The sequence below is a fragment of the Cydia strobilella genome, chromosome 14 (genome assembly GCF_947568885.1).
Source record: "Cydia strobilella chromosome 14, ilCydStro3.1, whole genome shotgun sequence".
Taxonomy (NCBI): Eukaryota; Metazoa; Arthropoda; class Insecta; order Lepidoptera; family Tortricidae; genus Cydia; species Cydia strobilella.
The window spans coordinates 10,965,514-10,974,875 of NC_086054.1; the positions used below are offsets into that span (position 1 = coordinate 10,965,514).

A 9,362-nucleotide genomic window follows, 5' to 3' on the forward strand; every position below is an offset into this window, starting at 1 on the left:
TTTTCATCAATAATTATCATCATCATCACACGCAAATGAAGGCAGAAGTTAGTGATTCATAAAAATAATTCACGAACTCATTGAATATGGTAAATACTTCACTAGCGATTAGACTACCTAGACAAATTTCTTTAATGCGGTATTCTGTAGTTTGCTCGAGGTTATATCGTGCCACGTGGATATGTCCCATAATTCAATTTGGGCGGAAAGTTACTAAAGTTTGATGGCTGACTATAATCAGATATCGTAGTAGACATATTAATTGTTGTCTCGTAGGTAGTACGTGTAACAGTATTTGCGTTTACTAAGCGCCATAAAAAACAGTCTCATTTGAACTTGTATTACCTACTAACACACTAAAAATGAAATAAAATCTTTCGAATTGATTTTAACCAACTTTTAATACCCGAATTAGTAAGAAAAATTGCAAGTGTTTAAAATTTTAAATAATATAAGTTATACTTTATGTAGAGCTGATCTAATGATGAAGCCATGATGACACACAAACACATAGAACTTGAATTGATATGATGATGATACTTTTGACGAATCTAATACTTTGGGTGCGTGAAATATATTGGAAAATAAAATTGCGTATTAAAAATATTTTAGACAGACACGTAGGTATTTTACTAGACATTTATAGGTAATTTGGTGTACAAAAAGCGCATATAATTCCAGAAGATTTTCTCTACTAGTCAATCCTCAGGTCAAACAGAGATTAAGGCATGTACTAAGGTCAACTGTAAAATCTAAGCTATCTATGAACAACTTTGAGAACAAATCAAATTATTTTATTAAATATTTGGATTTGTGTTTTTTAAGTAGTCACACTACTATATATAAATTATAAACTGTAATAGATGTCATATATTAAAGAAAAAGTGACGAAGTGGTGAAAGCCGGATTCGAAGCGACTGACGCCATGAACCCCTAGGCTATGGATGGTATAGAAAGGATGCCAATCTCTTATGACAGAATTGTTGCAAAAGGGACCGCTTTCAGCTTTAAATAATAGTTCCTAATCTCTCCGGTGGCGCTAGTTAGGCTCTGGGACATGAGTATAACATGAACCATATAAGGCAACAAATAACCCGACCAAATTACGTAGGTTGTTTTCGGTAGTATTTCGGTGTATGGTGGCGCCGCCTAATAACTGTTTTTTGATGGACATTTTTCATACATAGAGATTTGGCTCCTTTATATAGTCTCCATGCCCTAGGCCACCTCGCCACGGCGGTACGTCGGTCGGTAAGTTTTTTCTTTAATATATGACATCTATTACAGTTTCTAAGCTATCTATTCATTAAGTTTTTATTAGCTAGACGTATCCTGACACTCAAGTTAACGTATTTATTGCACTCACGGCAGGCACAAGGAGTTCGCTATAATAAAGCGAAAAATTATGCTACGTGCTACAGCGTGCTACGAAGCGTATAATAAATAAAATAAAAAAGCCTTTTTATTTTCTTATCAACTACTTACAAACTTGGTAACACTTAATATTGTTAATTTATTTTAAGTAATATATATATATGTTTACTTTTTAAAACTTATTTTACTCGGTTAGTATAATTATTTTACTTATTTTTATGTTTATGTATTTAAAACTAAAAGTTGATAGAACTTTATTGGGTAAAGGCCTCCTCCAATTTGTTCCACTCGTCTCTGTTTTTTCCCTTATTTAGCCATCTTAGACCGGCCGTGGCTACTATGTCGTCGCTCCATCGCTTTCGTGGTCGTCCTGCCTTTCTTTTTACGTCGGGACCTTTCCATAGAGTCGCTTCTTTTGTCCACCGTTCATCTGTGTATCTTGCTACATGGCCGGCCCATCGCCATTTTATTTTAAGTGAATATTTTAGTGCATCTGTGATTTTCGTTTTGTTTCTTATGCGTTCACTTCTGACTTTATGTATTTTCCTTAGCATGCTCCTTTCCATCGCTCGTTGGGTAGTGGTTATTCTGGCTTTCGTCTTTACCGTGTGACTCCAGATTTGGCAGCCATAATATATGTTAACGCCAGCAAAATATTGGTATCCATCACTATTTTTTTCATGTGTAATGGGTAGTCTCCTTTAAGAATCTCTTTTAAAGACCAGTACTTTTTCCAGCTTAAGGCTTATACGTCGTTCTATTTCGTCTTAGAGAGCGTATACTTAGGTAAAAAACTTAGCTAAAGCCCCTCTTGGATGTGTGTGAAGTGTTCGAATAGACGTTCCATTTTTGAAATTTGTAATATAACGTATGGTTTGCAAACTAAATTCTTACTTGTCTCAAATTTGATTGTTCCTGTCCACTTATGATTCTTTTGTCATGATAAGTTAAATAAATAGTTTTCATATTTATTGAGTCGTTATGAAGATACATAATTTTTACCACAAAAGTAAATTATAAACATCGAATTTGACTTCAGCTAAGAAAATCACTGTTTTTGAACATAGCATATTCCAACAAAAAAAGTTTTATGTAATTTGTACAAATATTTCCACATTTTTTACATCCATAAATAAATCTACCCACTTAACCAAACATCACGCATTACCGTTAACAGGTTCTATAAAGTCAAGACTCAATACACCTTATATTAAATATTTATATAATTTATTGTTTATGCATTTTTTTGCAAACTGTACACGTACACACGCAAGAAGGGCCTTACTTATAGAACTGGACCTTGAAAGAACCGAAGATTATTAAAGATATTACTTAAATGATTGATTGATGGATTGCTTGGATTAATTATGATTTTTAATTTTTATTAGGTTTATTTTTATTGTGCGTATAAAGTGAAAGGGGTTTTTATAGCTTGCTTTGAATTGATAGTTCCTTCGGCTATCTAACTATTGTTAAAGTCACCGCTAATACTTTCTGGCTAAAGTTAATGTCACTAAACTAAATATGATCCAAATAATTAGGTGACTTGATATTTTGATATACAGTTAGTTGTAGATAAATTATCTAACCCCTGCGAAAATACTTCTAATAATCAACGTTCCGCCGCGTCTATTATTTGTGTCATTTTCAATCTAAAGGGTACTTATTGTCGGTAGTCAATAAGGCGCTATTTCCATAGAGCTTCAATTTGAAATTAACCTTATGGACAACCGACAATGTGGTACCTTTTAGTTGAAAGCGTCACATTTTAATACAATCAGCTTACCTTCTACCCAATACAAGCCTCAGTGATGCCACTATTATTAATTATAATTTCTATTCAGAGCCTTTTAAGCTCCGTTGCTAATAATCCAGTCTATAATAGAAGCTTATCTATTTACCAACCTTTGTAACCGATCTGTCTTTTGTGCCTTGTATAATTTGAACCCTAGATTCGTAACAACTATGCGAAGTCAGGTATCAGACTTATTCTGGTTATTATTTGATGAAGAAGTCGTTTAAGCTTGGTACGGGTCACACGTCTAGATATAGCCAGCGGTCTAAGCCGCAGCGTTGTGACGCGCGCACTATCTTTACTTCACAGGCTATACTTAAAAGACTAGGGTAAATCAACCAACTATATAATCCTATTCAAATAGCTTGAGCTCTGTGACACTTGAGTTTATTCCATTCCACGCCATGAACGTTTCAGGCTAATACTTTATAAAAAAATATAATTGAATCCCAAAAAAACAATTAAAATGTATATTACCATAGTTCAAAATATTTCGTAAAAATAAATACAAATCACTTAAAACATATGATTATGTTACAAAACTAAAAAGATAAATTTTAATATCGTCAAGTCCCATTGTGTAAAATGGAACTCAATTACAATAGAGCTTTACTTTGTCTATCGACCGAATTGATTCCGCCATCTTGTCAAATCGTTTGGCTCGCGTCATCTATCTGTCAGTTAGTACGAGAGCGTGCTTTGCATTATTGCAAAAAATATATTAATCGATTACGTTCCCTTAGCATATTTAATCGAAAATCGTAAAAAATCGATACGACAACATTGTCACAACCCTTTAATTGCTAAATGACATGTGTCACAGAGCTCAAGCTGTTTGAAAAGGATTATAGAGCTCAAAAACCGGCCATGTGCGAAGCGAACTCGCGTAAGGGTTCCGTACCGTTACGCAAAAAACGGCAAAAAAATTAAGTTTGATTTATGGGAGCCCCACTTACATATTTATTTTATTCTGTTTTTAGTATTTGTTGTGGGGATAATTATGTTATTTTGTATAAACTGAAATAGAAGCCAGATTTCTATTTCAGTTTATAACTGAAATAATGAGTACGGCAGAACTCGTTGTTCTCCTGATTTTATTATAGTATATTTTGCTTGCTTGTGACTCAAAATCGACACTTTGTGTTTCTTTGGTATTTTACCTTGCTTGAATTTGCTGCCAGTTTTTTTAAATAATATGATGCTAATATTTGGAGCTAATATAAAATTTTAGGGTCTAAAATATTATTAAACGGCCAAATTATATTATTATATGCCCAATGAAATTTCCTGTTTAATATTTTAGTTGCCCGGATAATATTAAGCCATTTAAAAGCTTTTAAATGGTTTAATGTAAGTGCATAAAAGTATGATAATGAATGCGATCCTCAGAGCAGACGGCCGGTCACGTTCTATTACTTGTGATATTATTCGCTTGTAGTCTCGCTTTTACTGAGTGAGAGGAATTTATTGTATGATAACACAAAACAACGAGCTAGACTTACGGCTTAAAAGGCTTTTCATTGTATTCCAATGTAATGTATAAATATTAAATAGGTACTTGAATCCTACGATTTTCTTCCAAGTGAAATCGCGTTGTACAGTAGCCATCAGATATATCGGAGCGGCCGAGATGCTCAAAAATATCTGAACACGCACTGTAACGCCTTGATAATAGAGGCGTGTTCAGATATTTGTGAGCACCTTGGCCGCTCCGATATATCTGATGGCGACTGTACCTAAATTGTATAAAATATGGACAACAGTTTTAACGAAAATTAAGTAGATAGTTAAATTAGATTTTGCAAGAAGGAGGGGTTTGACGGCTCGAGTTTACAATTATTATATAGATACTTACTTCCACTACATCCCCCACTAGTGTACACTAACTTATTGACCTGACGTCTGTGTTAGTTTGACCGAGCAAGCGCGTCTATTTCAGCTTGGGCATAAATGCATTAGTATGTTCTGTTGTTCTGCTCTACAGGTCGCAGATTTTTTATTTTCATTTTGGGAGCCGGTTAAATAATTAAGTACATATATGAAATTTTTAGATCAATTCACTTTTGACGGCTGCCATGAGGATTGGGGGTTCGCAAGGTCGGCATTTCACAGAGCCATTACGAATAGTATGTATAAGTATACAACTTACATCTAAACAATAGCAACTTCGTAATTTATAACTACGACTTGCTACTTACATAGTAAACATCCACAAACAATAAATAAACAATAAATTATAATAAATAAACAATAAACATCCCAGTCTAAATGTCAATTCATTTAGTCCAGCGATGGAATATATATAGACAAAGGTCTTAGTATATTTAATACTACGGAAAACGGTCCATATTACTGACAGTTATCCCTTCTCCATAAATAAACCCAATACCGACACCTTTCACTATTAAAAAAGTTGTGTTTGGTCAATTGGTCAGTAAAAGTTTTGACTGGCTAAAATAAAATTATATATGCCAAACCGCTTGCGCACATTACAATACTTGACGCTGTCAACATGCGCGCAGTACAGTCGAGTCGCTCGCGGCACAATTCCCGTGTGGGGTCATTTTCAGGGTTCCGTACCCAAAGGGTGAAAACTAGACCCTATTACTAAGACTCCACTGTCCGTCTGTCCGTCAAAGGTAAAAACGGGATAACGGGACCCTATTACTAAGAATCCGCTGTCCGTCTGTCCGTTTGTCTGTCTGTCTGTCTGACCGTCTGTCTGTCACCAGGCTGTATCTCATGAGCCGTGATAGCTAGACAGTTGAAATTTTCATAGATGATGTATTTCTGTTGCCGCTATAACACTATATATACTGCAAATGGGTGTCTATTGTTTGACATAATTATTGAGTCATAATATAATGATTGTCATATTATCATTAGTCATAATTTGGTTTTTCTCAGAAACGTGTAACTTTTCAGGATTGCCATAAAACAAACCTAACCGAACCTAATCTATGTATAGGATAACCCGAGGAAAATCCTGAAAAGTTAACGGTTTCAGAATTATGACTAATGATAAAATGACAATCATTACATTATGACTTTCAATTATTTTACCATAATAAACGATAAAAGGTTTTAAAATTATGTGCTTAAAGCATAAACTATATACGAAATAAAAAGTAACAATTAAAGGCCCCCAGTGCCCAGGGCTGGAATTGAACCAGCGTTTTCTGCATTCGTAGCAGATGTCTAGACCACTCAGCTACCCGGGCCACGGCGGGATAGGTCAAATTTTCTCAAGTATATGCAGTCTCTTAAAGGCTTACGGCATCCTATGGCCAACATAGTTATAATTCCTAGTATTAGCTACACCTTAGTACCAGTGTGAGCTGTAATTTTAAGTATATACGTTTCAGAGTTAAATAATCATTAAAGCCACACCGGAAAAAAGTTATTTAATAAAAACACGTCACTCTACGTTATTTTATCCACATTCTCACGAAGGCTTTGACTAGGTTTTCTTTGCATTTTACATACACGCATTAGCAATTTTCACAAGGCGACACGATAACGAGTTTTCTCAATATATTCAAAGGAAAAGTTTGCAAGAGATAGCAGCACTTACGTCTTACTAAGTAAATTATTCAGAAATTGGAAAGTTATATTAGTTTCAGTGAACATATGAGTACAAATTAAATTGAGAAACGTTTTAGATGAAGTCTTTAGTAGATAAACGTATTAAGGTTTAAAATCGACTAGTCGGAGTTAAAGGATGTGCTTTTGAGGGACGATTATAAATATTAGTTTTTATAAACCACACAAACTAGCTACTACTATGAACGATTTACAATTGTAAAAAAATACCCTCTTTTTTTAAACTTACCAATTTTACAATTTTATAAGCAAATTTAAAAAGATTATTGTTTTACAGTTCGAAAACAAGGAAATCTCGTCACTCGTTTTTTCAAATCTGTTTGCAGGTAATCCGAACAGACTACTGCTATCGGATTCATTAAGCTCAACCCTCATCTTCGCACCCCCTAAGTATAATCCAGAATATCCAGATTACATGTGCTCGAAATATTTTCACTCTATATGATAATTTTACGTATGCTTCGCTTGCCAAGCATTCTGCCTAGCGCCGCAGCCTCAACGATGTGCTTTAGAATCTAAGTACTGTGCTTAGAATATAAGTTTTCCATTTGGTACGATTTTTGTCTGTGATCTTTTGTTGGTGGAAGTAAGTTAATATAGCAGGTAAAGTTTGAGGCAGGATTTTCGGAGGTTTCATACGGATAAGTAGCTAAAAGGTGCTTAATAATTAGGCTGCATGTAAGATAATATTGTTCTGTTCGGGGCAGTGTTGTACTTCGCTTAATAATCGTTCTTTATGCTTTTATATAATGGTATATAGGTAGATTTTCAATGCAGCGGGATTTTGTTTTTTTAACATGTCTAATTTTATGTAGGAAGGTATTTTTTATATTTTTTCACGATAACATAATCAGATTTTGATATGACAACAAAAATAAAATACCAAATCCATCCAGCCATTTTTGAGAACTCGAAGAAAACACATTAAAAAAACCCCTCCCTCGAAACTTTGAAACCGATTAAAAATACTTAAGACTAATAGGTACTTAAGGCCAAAGTGAAATAAATAAAATATCGCCCTAAGTAAGTCTGTCTTAGATATCTGGCATTAAGATAGTCCAGTAGTACCGGATCACGGCTGAAAAATGTGTCTTATCTCGGTACGCGGCTGCAGCCTGAAAGGGGTCCGGTTGCTTGTTCTCGGTATGGCGAGGGCTTTAGACCATCTTGCCTGGACCAAAACTAAGTAAATCTAGTCTGCTTAAAATTTTCCTTAGTGACTTTTGCCTAACATATGCCTTTAGTAGAGAATATTGTCAAAATTAAATAAAAGATCCGAAAATTTCATGGTTTTGCACGTATTTTATAATGATCCCGTGGGCTTTCAAGGTCAGAAACTTAAATGTAACAAGGGCGTTTTGTCATTATTACCATATAAAAAATATGATGATGATGCAATTTATTTGATGCAAAGCACGACCCCATATTTGCAATGCTTTCAATAGGCTATAGGCACTTTTCGTGAAGATAATTCTAAAGAGTAGCCATGACAATAGAAGTAACCTTAACCACAGAAAAAATAATAGTACTTGGTACAGGTTCACTCTCTAACAAAACGCGTCTATTACGACAGATATGACCGCTAGGGGGCGCAAGCGCGAGCAGGCGTCCGTTTCGTAGCGGTGCGCGGCAACTACTATGGCTAGAAACCAAAATTGGTGTGGGCCGCATGTACTTGTAGCGACGCGACGAAATCGCGAAGTGAGCCACGCCTGCCTTAAATAAATTAAATATTATAGGACATTCCTTATTATATAGGACATGCCTTAACTCATAACAAATATTTGATCTACTATACCATGACACTGTAATCTCACCAACTTCACGCCTGCTAAAGTCAAAATTATTTCTTATTTGGATATAAGTGGCCAGAGTAGGTACCTACCTATAAAGCTTAGAAACAAATTAAAAGTGGAAAAATTCACTATCTCGGATGGGACCCACGACGAAGGTCTTGGTAGCTCAGATGGCAGTGCACTGTTGGGCTAGCAATCCAGTGGTCGTGGGTTCAAGTCCCACCCAAGACAGTAAATTTTTCCACTTTTAATTTGTTTCTAAGCTTAACAGCATCGTTCGTAGACGTTTCTACTTGATACAAAATTAATTTACCTATCTATACTTAAATATTTACCACAAGTTTTGTGTTACTCTAACATTAATTTTACTTTAATGCCTACTATAAGAAAACTAAGAGACTTTGTAGGTATAATATGTAATACAATGACAGTAACGTTAGTTTCAGAACAAGGATTACGGACGATCCCAGTATTTGTGATGGAATACAAAGAAGAATGTGATAAATAGATCATCTTTCTCTAAGAACTCTACAGAAATAACTTTATCTACTTGAATATTATTTCTTTATATCGAAAAATTGTAGGTTGAGTAGGTATGTCTGGAAAAAAACGTGGATAACAAGCAAAAATTAGTACGAGTGTTCTAACGGACCGAAAGTACCCAAAAGAAAGCTTGCTTGCTTTAGCCGTCAAGGTAAAACAGCATGATTACCTAACAAACTTCAGTTAAGTTAGACAGAGGGTCGCATTATGTACCTGGTAAATAAGGTAACTTCTTAACTAAGGTACTTTAC

The 9,362-nt window shown here is 34.8% G+C and overlaps 1 non-coding gene across 1 annotated transcript; it reads left to right on the forward strand.

Moving 5' to 3' along the window:
• The first annotated feature begins 8,723 nt into the window (after positions 1-8,723).
• Trnaa-agc (transfer RNA alanine (anticodon AGC)) lies at positions 8,724-8,799 on the forward strand. Its single transcript has one exon. It is a non-coding gene; the product is annotated as a tRNA-Ala (tRNA).
• The last annotated feature ends 563 nt before the right edge of the window (positions 8,800-9,362 follow it).